Here is a 16905-nt window from a genome sequence, read left to right on the forward strand (position 1 = left end):
GAATGGTCTAAAAATAGCTTCGAGGGGAGCAGGAGCAACAGCATGAGAACCGTTAACCCGACACGGTGCAGCCGCAAGACACAGCAACAGTGTTCATTCTGCCATGTCTGTGTTCAAGGTGATGTTCTCCACAAACACGGGAATACTGATGTTCTCAAAATATCGTGTTCTTAAGTGATATCCGAGTCTGCCGTTCACAGGTGCACTGTAGAGGAAAACATATTTAAATATCATGCAGTGATGCATTGCATACACTTCCCTTCCATTCACCGAAGAAATGCCAGTGTAACCTATGGGTAACCTGGCAACCTAGGTAAGCATATTATAATATTAGCATATATTAAATTATATTCAAGCAATATTGTTTTTACCACTGGGGAGTTTTTTATTTTATTTTTTTATTCCAATCCATTTGCCATAAATAAGGACTATATTTTCACACTCTTACTGGTGATGTTTGGTGACTAAAACCAAGTGCAGTGAGAATGATGAAAGACTGCAAGCAGTCCTGTTACCTCTGGCTCTCTGAGAGTGTGGGGTTCACCCTGGGGCTCTGAGAGTGTGGGGTTCACCCCGGGGCTCTGAGAGTGTGGGGTTCACCCCGGGGCTCTGAGAGTGTGGGGTTCACCCCGGGGCTCTGAGAGTGTGGGGTTCACCCCGGGGCTCTGAGAGTGTGGGGTTCACCCCGGGGCTCTGAGTGCAGCCTGCAGAGCAGAGGGGATGAGAGGGGAGGAAGAATGAACATTACTCAGGAATCTGTATGATTTAGGACTCAAGTAAGTGTCAGTGTATACTGTATGTATGTGTGTGTAGTAAGTGTGTACTGTATGTATGTGTGTGTAGTAAGTGTATACTGTATGTATGTGTAGTAAGTGTATACTGTATGTATGTGTAGTAGGTGTGTACTGTATGTGTGTGTAGTAAGTGTATACTGTATGTGTGTGTAGTAAGTGTGTACTGTATGTGTGTGTAGTAAGTGTGTACTGTATGTGTGTGTAGTAAGTGTATACTGTATGTATGTGTAGTAAGTGTATACTGTATGTATGTGTAGTAGGTGTGTACTGTATGTGTGTGTAGTAAGTGTATACTGTATGTGTGTGTAGTAAGTGTGTACTGTATGTGTGTGTAGTAAGTGTGTACTGTATGTGTGTGTGGTAAGTGTATACTGTATGTATGTGTAGTAAGTGTCTACTGTATGTGTGTGTAGTAAGTGTGTACTGTATGTGTGTGTAGTAAGTGTGTACTGTATGTGTGTGTAGTAAGTGTGTACTGTATGTGTGTGTAGTAAGTGTGTACTGTATGTGTGTGTAGTAAGTGTGTACTGTATGTATGTGTAGTAAGTGTGTACTGTATGTGTGTGTAGTAAGTGTGTACTGTATGTATGTATGTGTAGTAAGTGTGTACTGTATGTATGTGTAGTAAGTGTATACTGTATGTGTGTGTAGTAAGTGTGTACTGTATGTGTGTGTAGTAAGTGTGTACTGTATGTGTGTGTAGTAAGTGTGTACTGTATGTGTGTGTAGTAAGTGTGTACTGTATGTGTGTGTAGTAAGTGTGTACTGTATGTGTGTGTAGTAAGTGTGTACTGTATGTGTGTGTAGTAAGTGTATACTGTATGTGTGTGTAGTAAGTGTATACTGTATGTGTGTGTAGTAAGTGTATACTGTATGTGTGTGTAGTAAGTGTATACTGTATGTGTGTGTAGTAAGTGTGTACTGTATGTGTGTGTAGTAAGTGTGTACTGTATGTGTGTGTAGTAAGTGTATACTGTATGTGTGTGTAGTAAGTGTGTACTGTATGTGTGTGTAGTAAGTGTATACTGTATGTTTGTGTAGTAAGTGTATACTGTATGTGTGTGTAGTAAGTGTATACTGTATGTGTGTGTAGTAAGTGTGTACTGTATGTATGTGTAGTAAGTGTATACTGTATGTGTGTGTAGTAAGTGTATACTGTATGTGTGTGTAGTAAGTGTATACTGTATGTATGTGTAGTAAGTGTGTACTGTATGTGTGTGTAGTAAGTGTGTACTGTATGTGTGTAGTAAGTGTGTACTGTATGTGTGTGTAGTAAGTGTATACTGTATGTATGTGTAGTAAGTGTGTACTGTATGTGTGTGTAGTAAGTGTGTACTGTATGTGTGTGTAGTAAGTGTGTACTGTATGTATGTGTAGTAAGTGTATACTGTATGTGTGTGTAGTAAGTGTATACTGTATGTGTGTGTAGTAAGTGTATACTGTATGTGTGTGTAGTAAGTGTATACTGTATGTGTGTGTAGTAAGTGTATACTGTATGTGTGTGTAGTAAGTGTGTACTGTATGTATGTGTAGTAAGTGTGTACTGTATGTATGTGTAGTAAGTGTGTACTGTATATGTGTGTAGTAAGTGTGTACTGTATGAATGTGTAGTAAGTGTATACTGTATGTATGTGTAGTAAGTGTGTACTGTATGTATGTGTAGTAAGTGTGTACTGTATGTGTATATGTAGTAAGTGTGTACTGTATGTATGTGTAGTAAGTGTATACTGTATATGTGTGTTGTAAGTGTATACTGTATGTATGTGTAGTAAGTGTATACTGTATATGTGTGTAGTAAGTGTGTACTGTATGTGTGTGTAGTAAGTGTGTACTGTATGTGTGTGTAGTAAGTGTATACTGTATGTATGTGTAGTAAGTGTATACTGTATGTGTGTGTAGTAAGTGTATACTGTATGTGTGTGTAGTAAGTGTATACTGTATGTGTAGCATCATATGTCAGAATCCACAGGGGTGTCATGATAAAAGAGTGTCTGAGAGGATTCCATTAATGTAACTTAGTGTGTCACACTGTGCATTAAACATATGCTTTGTGAGTGAAGAGGAAATGCATAACATAATGGTCATCAATACAATCTAGGGCTGGGTATGGGCTACGACTTCATGAGACAATGTCAACTGTACCATGTCACAATACTTGAGTCACAATTGACACAATAGTGTCACAATACTTGAGACACTATTGAGATCCATTGCGATACAATACATATGGTGATACATTGTGATACTCTACATATATTGCAACAATCAGATGAATAGATGTTATTGTACAGCCCAATCTATCACATATAATACATTATTTTTCCGTTATGTACATTTTGTTTGTATGAGAAGAGTTAGTGTCGGAATACACAGAGAAGTGCTTAAACACTTTTGCTGTTTTTCTGTCAGGTAATCTCAGCTAGATTTAGGGATAGTTTGAACCCCATAGCTAAACCCTCACTTGTGTCCACACTTAGAATAAACACATGGAAATAGCGCCACCTAGAGCTCATGGTTTAAGTTGCTCTGACGTTGAAGGTATGTCAGACCATTCTGACATTTAAAACCAGTATCTTTCACTACAATTTCCATAGTTGTAGTATGCTACTTTGCACTGGAGATGCCCCAGTTCATTCATGAATGTGTACATGTAAGTGAAGTGGTGGATGTGTGCAGTGAATCACAGATTACACTCTGTCTAATAAACTATGGGTCTCAATTTGCATGTGCAAAAATGTGTGGAAAATAAGGGTGAAATCAGTAATTTTTACCTTGATATTTCAAATAAACGCAATGAGTTGAATACTATGGCGTATTGCCATAAGATGCAATGTATTTTCAGACTGTTTAATTAATTAGTATTTTTTCCCAACACGATAGTTGAAATCAAGCTACAATAAAAAATAAATAAAAATAAGTCATGCTCTAGAGTTAGAAGCTATTTTTGGCTCTACTCAGCACTGTTTGCTGAATGAAATTGCGGCCCAAAGTCTTTGTATATTGAGTTGTTTCTGCTCTTCTATAGTGGCAGGTATCAGTGGTGAGTATCTCCTCTTATTCCCATGGGAGAATGGCTGGTGTGTAACTCCATAACAACGGCAGCCGGTAGCGTACTTCAAAGCCAGGAGGCAACCAGAAGCCCTGAGCCCTCAGACGCTGTTGCACTTTCCCACTCTCCTGGTTACATCACTGGTCATCGCTGGGAATGTTGGAGTGGGGGGAGATGCTTTTATCTTAACCAGGAGCAAAGGCATGTGCGATTAGCACAGATTATATGCAGATTTGTCATCGTCATAAATCCACAGCTGTCTAGGGCCTCACATTTTTATTTGTCACTTCAAAGCATTCTTCACTGTCTCTCCTTGGTTTATTGTTTGGCCCGGTGGACAAATGTCTTTTCAGTGTGAAAGGGACAAGGCACATTCTTCCTTCATTTCACTTAACTCTATTTCAATAATATCTTCTCTGAGAACATTGTTTTTGTTATCAGACATGACCATGGTTGGCCATAAATGATAGTTGTAAGGGTTGAATGAGAGTTGAATGTTTCATGGTGGTGTCTATCATACAGGTCCCTGCTGCAACGTGAGGTACATGACTGACGACTCCAAACCAACACGGGGGGAAGGCAGCGTCAGGCAAGATGAGATTTACCGAAGCACTGCACATTAAATATACTTTCTCTTCTCCAATACTCATAGGGCCGGTTTCAGAGACAAGGCTTAAGCCTAGTCCTGGACTAAATCACACTTTCAATGTAAAATCTCCATTGAAGATGTTTTTTAGTCTAGGATTAGGCTTAAGCCTTGTCTGTGAAACCGGCCCATAGTCTTTGGATTGGGTTTAACTTCGATGACACAGTCAAACTAAAGTCCTTCAAGACAACACACACAAAAAAACATCTTGAGGACAAAACCTAGTTCAAGAACCAGTGGATGAACCAGGTGTTTCAGTCTGGTGATTTGTAAACTCTTATACTGTTCTGCATCACCGCTAGCATGGCCGTGCTAGCCTAGCCCAGAGAACATCTGCGGCGGTGGGAAACGGTGAGACACTGCTGCGGCTCCTGTTCCTCTCTCCCCTCCTCACCATCGTCCTCCTCCGACAGCTGGGAATGACCCACCGGGTGACACCTCTTTCATCCTGGGATCTCAGCTGGCCAGCTGTTTGCTATTCCTCATTCTGACGGCCTGAGAGACAGAGACGTGGCCAACCCCAAACCCCCCCGCCCCCCCGCTGCGCCCATGGATGGAGGATCATACATGCATGTCACTGTGGCCCTAGTACCGGCACCCCCCTGGACACTGTGTCTAGTACTGGCACCCCCCTGGACACTGTGTCTAGTACTGGCACACCCCCCTGGACACTGTGTCTAGTACTGGCACCCCCCTGGACACTGTGTCTATTACTGGCACCCCCTGGACACTGTGTCTAGTACTGGCACCCCCCCCCCCCCCCCCCCTGGACACTGTGTCTAGTACTGGCACCCCCTGGAGACTGTGTCTAGTACTGGCACCCCCCCCTGGACACTGTGTCTAGTACTGGCACCACCCCCTGGACACTGTGTCTAGTACTGGCACCCCCCTGGACACTGTGTCTAGTACTGGCACCCCCCCCTGGAGACTGTGTCTAGTACTGGCACCCCCCCCTGGACACTGTGTCTAGTACTGGCACCCCCCTGGACACTGTGTCTAGTACCGGCACCCCCCCCTGGAGACTGTGTCTAGTACTGGCACCCCCCCCTGGACACTGTGTCTAGTACTGGCACCCCCCTGGACACTGTGTCTAGTACTGGCACCCCCCTGGACACTGTGTCTAGTACTGGCACCCCCCCCTGGACACTGTGTCTAGTACTGGCACCCCCCTGGACACTGTGTCTAGTACTGGCACCCCCCCCTGGACACTGTGTCTATTACTGGCACCCCTCCCCTGGACACTGTGTCTAGTACTGGCACCCCCCTGGACTCCTGGAGAGAGGCACTGCTCCTCAGTCAGTGAACCCCAATCGATAAAAAGAAGAAAGCTGTGCTGTGTGTATTCCATCACTCCCACTGTGTTGTATTCTATCAGCTATTTCCATGATGTAATATATATGTGAGAGGGTGGGGTGGTGTGGGGGGGGGGGCATCTGTTTTCTCCATCTATGTGTTTACTCCCTTCTCCCTCTGTTTTTTCCCCTCCTATTAATTCAATTTGTGGGAACCCCCCTCCCAGCCCAGCTGCCCAGGGAGAGTGCATTCCAGCTGGGGTTACGGGGGCCTTAGGGAGGCTTAGGGACAGAGCCTGGAGGATTACCTCCAGCTAAGGGGACCAACCCACCCAAAACCATCAGCACATAATGGCTGCCACTACCTTTCCTATCTGCCCCATCCCCCCCCCCCCCCTCTCTGCTTTCTCTCTCTCTGCTCTTTCTCTCTGCCTCTATCTCTCTCTCTCTCTCTCTCTCTCTGTGTGTCTCTCTCTCTGCCTCTATCTCTCTCTCTCTCTCTCTCTCTCTGCCTCTCTCTCTCTCTTTCTCTCTCTGTCTGCTCTCTCTCTCTCTCTCCCTTTCCTCCCCTTGAAATGTGAGACTTCCAGGCAAAGCTGTGGTGGGCATAATCCACATTCTTTCACAAGGGCTCTGCTAACCCTCGCTCTCTCTCTGTGTTACTCCTCTGTCCTGCCCTCGCCACCACTGTCTACTGGAACAGTTGCACATTCATTCATCAGAGTGATAATCACTTGTTTTCACTGTTTCCTCTCCTCAGATGGTGTAGGGTTAACAGCACTGGATGAGATAGCTGTTCATATTTCACATATTTGTGGAGGGAGGAGGAGAGTCAATGGCAATGACCACCCCAATGGAATCAGGGTGTAAGGGCAGGGCGTAAGGGCAGGGTGTAAGGGCAGGGCGTAAGGGCAGGGTGTAAGGGCAGGGCGTAAGGGCAGGGCGTAAGGGCAGGGTGTAAGGGCAGGGCGTAAGGGCAGGGTGTAAGGGCAGGGTGTAAGGGCAGGGTGTAAGGGCAGGGTGTAAGGGCAGGGTGTAAGGGCAGGGTGTAAGGGCAGGGTGTAAGGACAGGGTGTTAGGGCAGGGTGTAAGGGCAGGGTGCAGGGTGTAAGGGCAGGGTGTAAGGGCAGGGTGTAAGAGCAGGGTGTAAGGGCAGGGTGTAAGGGCAGGGTGTAAGGTGTAAGGGCAGGGCGTAAGGGCAGGGTGTAAGGGCAGGGTGTAAGGGCAGGGTGTAAGGGCAGAGGGCAGGGCGTAAGGGCAGAGTGTAAGGGCAGGGTGTAAGGGCAGGGTGTAAGGGCAGAGGGCAGGGTGTAAGGGCAGGGCGTAAGGGCAGGGTGTAAGGGCAGGGCGTAAGGGCAGGGTGTAAGGGCAGGGTGTAAGGGCAGGGTGTAAGGGCAGGGCGTAAGGGCAGGGTGTAAGGGCAGGGTGTAAGGGCAGGGTGTAAGGGCAGGGTGTAAGGGCAGAGGGCAGGGCGTAAGGGCAGGGTGTAAGGGCAGGGTGTAAGGGCAGGGTGTAAGGGCAGGGCGTAAGGGCTGGGTGTAAGGGCAGGGTGTAAGGGCTGGGTGTAAGGGCAGGGTGTAAGGGCTGGGTGTAAGGGCAGAGGGCAGGGCGTAAGGGCAGGGTGTAAGGGCAGGGTGTAAGGGCAGGGTGTAAGGGCAGGGTGTAAGGGCAGGGTGTAAGGGCTGGGTGTAAGGGCAGAGGGCAGGGCGTAAGGGCAGGGTGTAAGGGCAGGGTGTAAGGGCAGGGTGTAAGGGCAGGGTGTAAGGGCAGAGGGCAGGGCGTAAGGGCAGGGTGTAAGGGCAGGGTGTAAGGGCTGGGTGTAAGGGCAGAGGGCAGGGTGTAAGGGCAGGGTGTAAGGGCAGGGTGTAAGGGCAGGGTGTAAGGGCAGGGTGTAAGGTCAGGGTGTAAGGGCAGGATGTAAGGGCAGGGTGTAAGGGCAGGGTGTAAGGGCAGGGTGTAAGGGCTGGGTGTAAGGGCAGAGGGCAGGGTGTAAGGGCAGGGTGTAAGGGCAGGGTGTAAGGGCAGGGTGTAAGGGCTGGGTGTAAGGGCAGAGGGCAGGGTGTAAGGGCAGGGTGTAAGGGCAGGGTGTAAGGGCAGGGTGTAAGGGCTGGGTGTAAGGGCAGAGGGCAGGGCGTAAGGGCAGGGTGTAAGGGCAGGGTGTAAGGGCTGGGTGTAAGGGCAGAGGGCAGGGTGTAAGGGCAGGGTGTAAGGGCAGGGTGTAAGGGCAGGGTGTAAGGGCAGAGGGCAGGGCGTAAGGGCAGGGTGTAAGGGCAGGGTGTAAGGGCAGGGTGTAAGGGCTGGGTGTAAGGGCAGAGGGCAGGGTGTAAGGGCAGGGTGTAAGGGCAGGGTGTAAGGGCAGGGTGTAAGGGCAGGGTGTAAGGGCAGGGGCAGGGCGTAAGGGCAGGGTGTAAGGGCAGGGTGTAAGGGCAGGGTGTAAGGGCAGGGTGTAAGGGCAGGGCGTAAGGGCTGGGTGTAAGGGCAGGGTGTAAGGGCTGGGTGTAAGGGCAGGGTGTAAGGGCAGGGTGTAAGGGTAGGGTGTAAGGGCAGGGTGTAAGGGCAGGGTGTAAGGGCAGGGTGTAAGGGCAGGGCGTAAGGGCTGGGTGTAAGGGCAGGGTGTAAGGGCTGGGTGTAAGGGCAGGGTGTAAGGGCAGGGTGTAAGGGCAGGGTGTAAGGGCAGGGTGTAAGGGCAGGGTTTAAGGGCAGGGTGTAAGGGCAGGGTGTAAGGGCAGGGTGTATGGGCAGGGTGTAAGGGCAGGGTGTAAGGGCAGGGTGTAAGGGCAGGGCGTAAGGGCTGGGTGTAAGGGCAGGGTGTAAGGGCAGGGTGTAAGGGCAGGGTGTAAGGGCAGGGTGTAAGGGCAGGGTGTAAGGGCAGGGTGTAAGGGCAGGGTGCAGGGCGTAAGGGCAGGGTGTAGGGTGTAAGGGCAGGGTGTAAGGGCAGGGTGTAAGGGCAGGGTGTAAGGGCAGGGTGTAAGGGCAGGGTGTAAGGGCAGGGTGTAAGGGCAGGGTGTAAGGGCAGGGTGTAAGGGCAGGGTGTAAGGGCAGGGTGTAAGGGCAGGGCGTAAGGGCAGGGTGTAAGGGCAGGGTGTAAGGGCAGGGTGTAAGGGCAGGGTGTAAGGGCAGGGTGTAAGGGCAGGGTGCAGGGCGTAAGGGCAGGGTGTAGGGTGTAAGGGTAGGGTGTAAGGGCAGGGTGTAAGGGCAGGGTGTAAGGGCAGGGTGTAAGGGCAGGGTGTAAGGGCAGGGTGTAAGGGCAGGGTGTAAGGGCAGGGCGTAAGGGCAGGGTGTAAGGGCAGGGTGTAAGGGCTGGGTGTAAGGGCAGGGTGTAAGGGCAGGGTGTAAGGGCAGGGTGCAGGGTGTAAGGGCAGGGTGTAAGGGCAGGGTGCAGGGTGTAAGGGCAGGGTGTAAGGGCAGGGTGTAAGGGCTGGGTGTAAGGGCTGGGTGTAAGGGCAGGGTGCAGGGTGTAAGGGCAGGGTGTAAGGGCAGGGTGTAAGGGCAGGGTGTAAGGGCAGGGTGTAAGGGCAGGGTGCAGGGTGTAAGGGCAGGGTGTAAGGGCAGGGTGTAAGGGCAGGGTGTAAGGGCAGGGTGTAAGGGCAGGGTGCAGGGTGTAAGGGCAGGGTGTAAGGGCAGGGTGTAAGGGCAGGGTGCAGGGTGTAAGGGCAGAGGGCAGGGCGTAAGGGTGTGGTGCAGGGTGTAAGGGCAGGGTGTAAGGGCGTGGTGCAGGGCGTAAGGGCAGAGGGCAGGGCGTAAGGGTGTGGTGCAGGGTGTAAGGGCAGGGCGTAAGGGCAGGGTGTAAGGGCAGGGTGTAAGGGCAGGGTGTAAGGGCAGGGTGTAAGGGCAGGGTGTAAGGGCAGGGTGTAAGGGCTGGGTGTAAGGGCAGGGTGCAGGGTGTAAGGGCAGGGTGTAAGGGCAGGGTGTAAGGGCAGGGTGTAAGGGCAGGGTGTAAGGGCAGGGTGTAAGGGCAGGGTGCAGGGTGTAAGGGCAGAGGGCAGGGCGTAAGGGTGTGGTGCAGGGTGTAAGGGCAGGGTGTAAGGGCGTGGTGCAGGGCGTAAGGGCAGAGGGCAGGGCGTAAGGGTGTGGTGCAGGGTGTAAGGGCAGGGCGTAAGGGCAGGGTGTAAGGGCAGGGTGTAAGGGCAGGGTGTAAGGGCAGGGTGTAAGGGCAGGGTGTAAGGGCTGGGTGTAAGGGCAGGGTGTAAGGGCTGGGTGTAAGGGCAGGGTGCAGGGTGTAAGGGCATGGTGTAAGGGCAGGGTGTAAGGGCAGGGTGTAAGGGCAGGGTGTAAGGGCAGGGTGCAGGGTGTAAGGGCAGGGTGTAAGGGCAGGGTGTAAGGGCAGGGTGTAAGGGCAGGGTGCAGGGTGTAAGGGCAGAGGGCAGGGCGTAAGGGTGTGGTGCAGGGTGTAAGGGCAGGGTGTAAGGGCGTGGTGCAGGGCGTAAGGGCAGAGGGCAGGGCGTAAGGGTGTGGTGCAGGGTGTAAGGGCAGGGTGTAAGGGCGTGGTGCAGGGCGTAAGGGCAGAGGGCAGGGCGTAAGGGTGTGGTGCAGGGTGTAAGGGCAGGGTGTAAGGGCAGGGTGTAAGGGCAGGGTGTAAGGGCAGAGGGCAGGGTGTAAGGGCAGGGTGTAAGGGCAGGGTGTAAGGGCAGAGGGCAGGGTGTAAGGGCAGAGGGCAGGGTGTAAGGGCAGGGTGTAAGGGCAGGGTGTAAGGGCAGGGTGTAAGGGCAGAGGGCAGGGTGTAAGGGCAGGGTGTAAGGGCAGGGTGTAAGGGCAGGGTGTAAGGGCAGGGCGTAAGGGCAGGGTGTAAGGGCAGGGCGTAAGGGCAGGGTGCAGGGCATAAGGGCAGGGTGTAGGGTGTAAGGGCAGGGTGTAAGGGCAGGGTGTAGGGTGTAAGGGCAGGGTGTAAGGGCAGAGTGTAAGGGCAGGGTGTAGGGTGTAAGGGCAGGGTGTAAGGGCAGGGCGTAAGGGCAGGGTGTAGGGTGTAAGGGCAGGGTGTAAGGGCAGGGTGTAGGGTGTAAGGGCAGGGTGTAAGGGCAGGGCGTAAGGGCAGAGGGCAGGGTGTAAGGGCAGAGGGTAGGGTGTAAGGGTAGGGTGTAAGGGCAGGGTGTAAGGGCAGGGTGTAAGGGCAGGGTGTAAGGGCAGGGTGTAGGGTGTAAGGGCAGAGGGCAGGGTGTAAGGGCAGGGCGTAAGGGCAGGGTGCAGGGCGTAAGGGCAGGGTGTAAGGGCAGGATGTAAGGGCAGAGGGCAAGGTGTAAGGGCAGGGTGTAGGGTGTAAGGGCAGGGTGTAAGGGCAGGGTGTAAGGGCAGGGTGTAAGGGCAGGGCGTAAGGGCAGGGTGTAAGGGCAGGGTGTAAGGGCAGGGTGTAAGGGCAGGGTGTAAGGGCAGGGCGTAAGGGCAGGGTGTAAGGGCAGGATGTGCAGGGCAGGATGTAAGGGCAGGGTGTAAGGGCAGAGGGCAGGGTGTAAGGGCAGGGTGTAAGGGCAGGGTGTAAGGGCAGGGTGTAGGGTGTAAGGGCAGAGGGCAGGGTGTAAGGGCAGGGCGTAAGGGCAGGGTGCAGGGCGTAAGGGCAGGGTGTAAGGGCAGGGTGTAAGGGCAGAGGGCAAGGTGTAAGGGCAGGGTGTAGGGTGTAAGGGCAGGGTGTAAGGGCAGGGTGTAAGGGCAGGGCGTAAGGGCAGGGTGTAAGGGCAGGTTGTAAGGGCAAGGTGTAAGGGCAGGGTGTAAGGGCAGGGTGCAGGGCGTAAGGGCAGGGTGTAAGGGCAGGGTGTAAGGGCAAGGTGTAAGGGCAGGGTGTAAAAGCAGGGTGTAAGGGCAGGGTGTAAGGGCAGGGTGTAAGGGCAGGGTGTAGGGTGTAAGGGCAGGGCGTAGGGTGTAAGGGCAGGGTGTAAGGGCAGGGTGTAAGGGCAGGGTGTAGGGCAGGGTGTAAGGGCAGGGTGTAAGGGCAGGGCGTAAGGGCAGGGCGTAAGTGACATTTTCCAGATGTTCCAGGCGAGCCAAAAACCAAACATTGATTATAAGGATTGTATTGTGATGAGTCTTAATTCATACACTCTGATTGTTGTGATTAAGGATTTCAGTTCCTTTCACCCCTTGATATATAGTATCTCATCAAGACATTGATTGATCATGATATATTCACTCATTTTGGCCAAAAATGTAATTGAAGGCCTTTCCAAAGTATGTCTGTACTTGCTGTACCATTCGTGTAGGCTGAGTGTTATAGTTGTGTAACTAATAAACTATAGAAATGAATGATGACATCACTCATGCTTTCATGAGTTATTCAAGCAATATGAATTAGTTATTATTATGTACATTTTCATAATCAAGTATTATTTTCATAAAAGCATTCTTTGTCAGTCTTGAAAAGAAAAATCGAAATCACTACTTACAACATCATTAACCACTTATGACCGACGTTTTAAAAACATAGAACTGTCTAGTTCTGGAGCAACTGCAAATTTCCACAAAGCCAAATATGCCAAAGACATCTATGACAGGGATTTGGTTTTTTCTTCTTCTTCATTCTGGGAATGTGCCTTGGCCGTCGGGATCTCTGGGTATATTGGGGTTTGTGTCCGTGTGTGAGAACTGGCTCATTGTGTGTGAGAACTGGCTCATTGTGTGTTGCACAGACGGCCCGTCTTGTGGACAAGCCTTTGGCCCTGGTCCAGCCTGGCATCCCCGCCGGTCTGCTCTGAGGTATTTCCACCATCCAGGGAAGATTTAGTCTCCTGCATCATCAGCTGTTGTGGGTCACATTCCACCTCAGATATCTACTCACTGTGCTCCTCTTATCACCCTTCATATCATCATTAGCACCTTAATCTGCCTTCTTCCTGTTTATCAACATACATGTCCTCATTCTTGAGAGTATTATTATATATTATTATATATTAATATTATATATTAATATATTATATTACTGGATATTAAGGGGTAACCAGGCCCCGGTTGAAATACCCTGCGAACCGAGTGAGAAGGGGAGGACATTGCGGGGGGGGGTAGCGTGCACGTCAGGACTGCCAACCCAGGCCAGGGGGAGTCCGGTGCAGGTCCCACGTTAGCGTGCCTCCACTCACAAGGGGCGCTAAAAGAATGGTGTTACGAAATATTGTATGAAAATAATAGTGTCAGAAAAGGGATAGTTGAGTAAAGCGCCCCAGAGCAGCTGGTCTAGGCCGAGTGCTGCCTGGCATGGTATCACTCAAATATCACCTGCAAACTTTGTAATTTTTATTTTCTTACTATGCTCCTCTTGCTGTATTTTTAAATGTGCACTTTGAATTGCCCCTGTTGTATGAAATGTGCTATACAAATAAACTGTTGTATGAAATGTGCTATACAAATAAACTGTTGTATGAAATGTGCTATACAAATAAACTGTTGTATGAAATGTGCTGTACTAATAAACTTGCCTTGCCTTATAGGATGGGGGCCTAAACTAAGGTGATGCATATTTCAAAATTATTTTGGGGGCCTTTTAAATGGAATAAACTATACCCTTCTGTCTCAATCTGTTGGATAATTCCCATCGTCTTACCAAAGGAAGTGATATGACAGGACCATACCTGTTTCTGACATTCAACAGACCGTAAGTCATTACTCTATGACAGTATAGCTTTTGGAAAGTAGCTCAAAGACTTCCAAGGCTGTATCTGGATATTTTAAGGCCTTTCCATCACCACTGGATAGGGGACATGGTGCATGTATCTTTGATAACAGTCCTTTTACCACACACAACAAAACTGTCCAGTTGAGACTGTTCAGCAATATACATTACATTAAAAACATTTTGGCATTTAGCGACTGAAAACAAACACATTTGTCTAAGTAAGTGACGGGCGTAGCTCAGGTAGAGGTAGAGCTGGCGTCTAGCGATCGCAAGCTCGGTGGTTTGATCCCCGGCTGGCCACGTGTCGAAGTGAATGAGAGGCCATTGTAAAGCACTTTGGAATAAGGCGCTACATAAGTGCAGATCATTTGCCATTTTATCCAAGTCATCTAACTATCAGCCATCGCAAGAAGAGGTAATCTATGGCCAGGGGCCAGAGGCAGCCATAATGCTAGAAGAATTTATGTGATTTGATTATTTACTGTAGGGAAACTGTATAGCGGGGTAGAGGGGAGGGAGAGGTCTCGTTAAGGTGTAGTCTGAAGAGAAGGGTCTTCAGTCTACCACAGAAGATATAGTAACAGGCCTAGTTCCATTATCAGCAGTAGAACTCATTCGTTTGAAGTAGCTCTTCAGAACACAGAGAGAACACAGAGAGAACACAGAGAGAACGCAGAGAGAACGCAGAGAGAACGCAGAGAGAACGCAGAGAGAACACAGAGAGAACACAGAGAGAACACAGAGAGAACACAGAGAGAACACAGAGAGATACAGAGAGGACACAGAGAGAACACAGAGAGAACACAGAGAGAACACAGAGAGAACACAGAGAGATACAGAGAGGACACAGAGAGAACACAGAGAGAACGCAGAGAGAACACAGAGAGAACACAGAGAGAACGCAGAGAGAACGCAGAGAGAACACAGAGAGAACACAGAGAGAACACAGAGAGAACACAACAACACAAATGGAGCTCTACTGACACCAGTATACTGTCCATTCAGAAACTCTCTTGTTATGGGACAGCCATCACTAGAGGGCGCTGTTACACCACAGATCAGAGACATACATCCAAGGGAACATAAAAGAAAAGGATACACACGATGGACAAGAGTATTGGGACGCCCGAACATCACACCCGGTTTAAATACCATATACAGGTGCAACTCAAAAAAATGGAATATCGTGCAAAAGTTCATTTATTTCAGTAATTCAACTTAAAGGGTTAATTACTCATTACATGCAAAGCGAGATACTTGTTTTGTTATACAAAGCGAGATACCTTTATTTGTTATACATTTGATGATTATGGCTTACAGCTTATGAAAAATTAAATATCTCAGAATTTTTAAACATTACATGAAATCAATAAGAAAAGGATTTTAAATACAGAAATGTCAGCCCTCTGAAAAGTATAATCATGCATATGTACAATGCAATGAGTCTATATAATATTTAAGTTTAACCCTTTAAGTTGAATTACTGAAATGAATGAACTTTTGCACGATATTCTATTTTTTTTTGCACTTGTAGTGTATCTTGTTATTGTGATGAAAATACATTTTCGAGGGGCCATATAGAGGTGCGCTGTAATCAGTGTGGGAATGCCCTTGATCTAAGAACTAGGCTCAGTATCTTGTTGAAATGTTTCCATCATCATAAAAACAAATCCCAGGGCTGAGTTGTAAACATCATCTTATGCAGCAGGCAATGTAAGACACCGTCAGGAGTTTGATACTGTGTTAACACTAGAACAGCCATTTGACCCCTGTGACTAAAGAAACATGTTATATCTTTGCACTCAATCAAATTTCAGGACCCTCCTTTCATGACTTGTCCTAGATATGTGCGTTCTACCACCCAGTGTCCTTACATTTTCTAAATCAGAATAAGCTAGTATAAAGCTATTTTGCTGTTTTTCTGTGTAGGAAGCAGGCTAATTTACAAGCGGCCAACTAGTGTTCGTTGTGTGTAAGTAGCAGCGTGAGCATTGTAAAGAGGTGGCTCTTTTAGTAGGTCAAAAAGGCACGGCTGTTTTAAGGCCTGAGTCTCCTTCTCTCTGACACACTGAATTCATGATGGATGAGGAGGGCTTCACCCCTGTGCGATGCCTCATGTTACTTACCTTGTTACGAACAGTTACTCCAGGATGAAATCTATTTGACTAAGTATTCATATGTACATAAGTACAAATGACTGAATCAAGAACAGCAATATGTTTGATTGTTTCATCGGCCTTCGGAGGGAAACTATCCATGGAGAGAGTGGAGACCTGACAGGACTGGTAAATGAAACACAGAACTCTACCATGGGTCACGTTCTGGCCTCTAAAGCTGCTGTAATGTACTGTACTGAGCTACCTTCGTCTCTCTCTATGGAGTCTATTCAGCAGCATTCACCCTCCTGGCCGTGTGGCTGCGGGTCACACATCAGCGTGCGGGACAGAACACAACTTTCTTCTCTTGCAGTGTCATGAGTTTTGTTTATGATCAAGTTCATAACTCAATGAGTTATGCTCGTTGCATAAATTGTCATTAAAAAACATACAAAGAAATATAGTGAACACAATATGTTCATAAATTGTTCACAAAGGCTACGTGATCCAGCGCGATCACAGACATGAGCGGTCGCATCTCTCAACGCTCCTCCTGCTGCAACAATGCAACAGCAAGGATTATTCCACACTTTCTCCTGTTCCTTCTGTGGATTACGGATTTATACATTAAATCACCACAGAACTTACATCTTATGGAGAAGGAGACAAACTTTATTGGAAAAAATGAGACCCATAGCGACTTTTATCTCCACGCCGCAAAGAAGTATATAAACTTCGGAACGGCAGCTATTCACACAACGTTGACTGCTGACCTGACGCGGAAAAACAAGCCCCCTGCAGGTAGAATGGACCGAAGGACCATGATCTGTCTCTATCTACTTCTCTCGGGAGACATTCAGCTGAATCCCGGACCAGTCTCAACCAGGCAGGCTACACGTTTGGCCAGAGAACAGCTATGCCTTTCCCAGGCAAATGTTACTAGCGAAGCCATTGACGCCATTGTCGACAAACCGGTCAAACCGGCATCAGCAGCGGACTTCCTGGATTCAGACGAGGCTAACAAAACAATGGGTAGCTATGCTAATAACATTACCCCCCCACCTAACTTCCACCAGCTATCTAGTGAACACAGAGGCCTCCCCCACCCGGCGACGACCCCCCCCCCCCCCCCCCCTTCTCCACCCGGAGACTCTCTAACGAAACCGTTGAACAATGGGCGACCCCCCCCATCCCCCAATCCTCAACTTGACGATGACCTGAATGGTGGTGACTATTTCCAAGTCAAGGACATGAACTCTCTATTTGGACACAGCAGTAAGGGCCTGCATATTGTTCACCTTAATGTGAACAGTCTTGTGCCTAAAATGGACCAAATCAGAGAAATGTTCCATGACAGCAAGGTTCACATTTTGAGCTTCTCTGAGACCAAGTTTGATGAATCAATCAAAGACCCAGAGATTGAAATAGTTAACT

This window comes from Nansenia antarctica (genome assembly GCF_963989245.1).
Source record: "Nansenia antarctica genome assembly, chromosome: 10".
Classification (NCBI taxonomy): Eukaryota; Metazoa; Chordata; class Actinopteri; order Argentiniformes; family Microstomatidae; genus Nansenia; species Nansenia antarctica.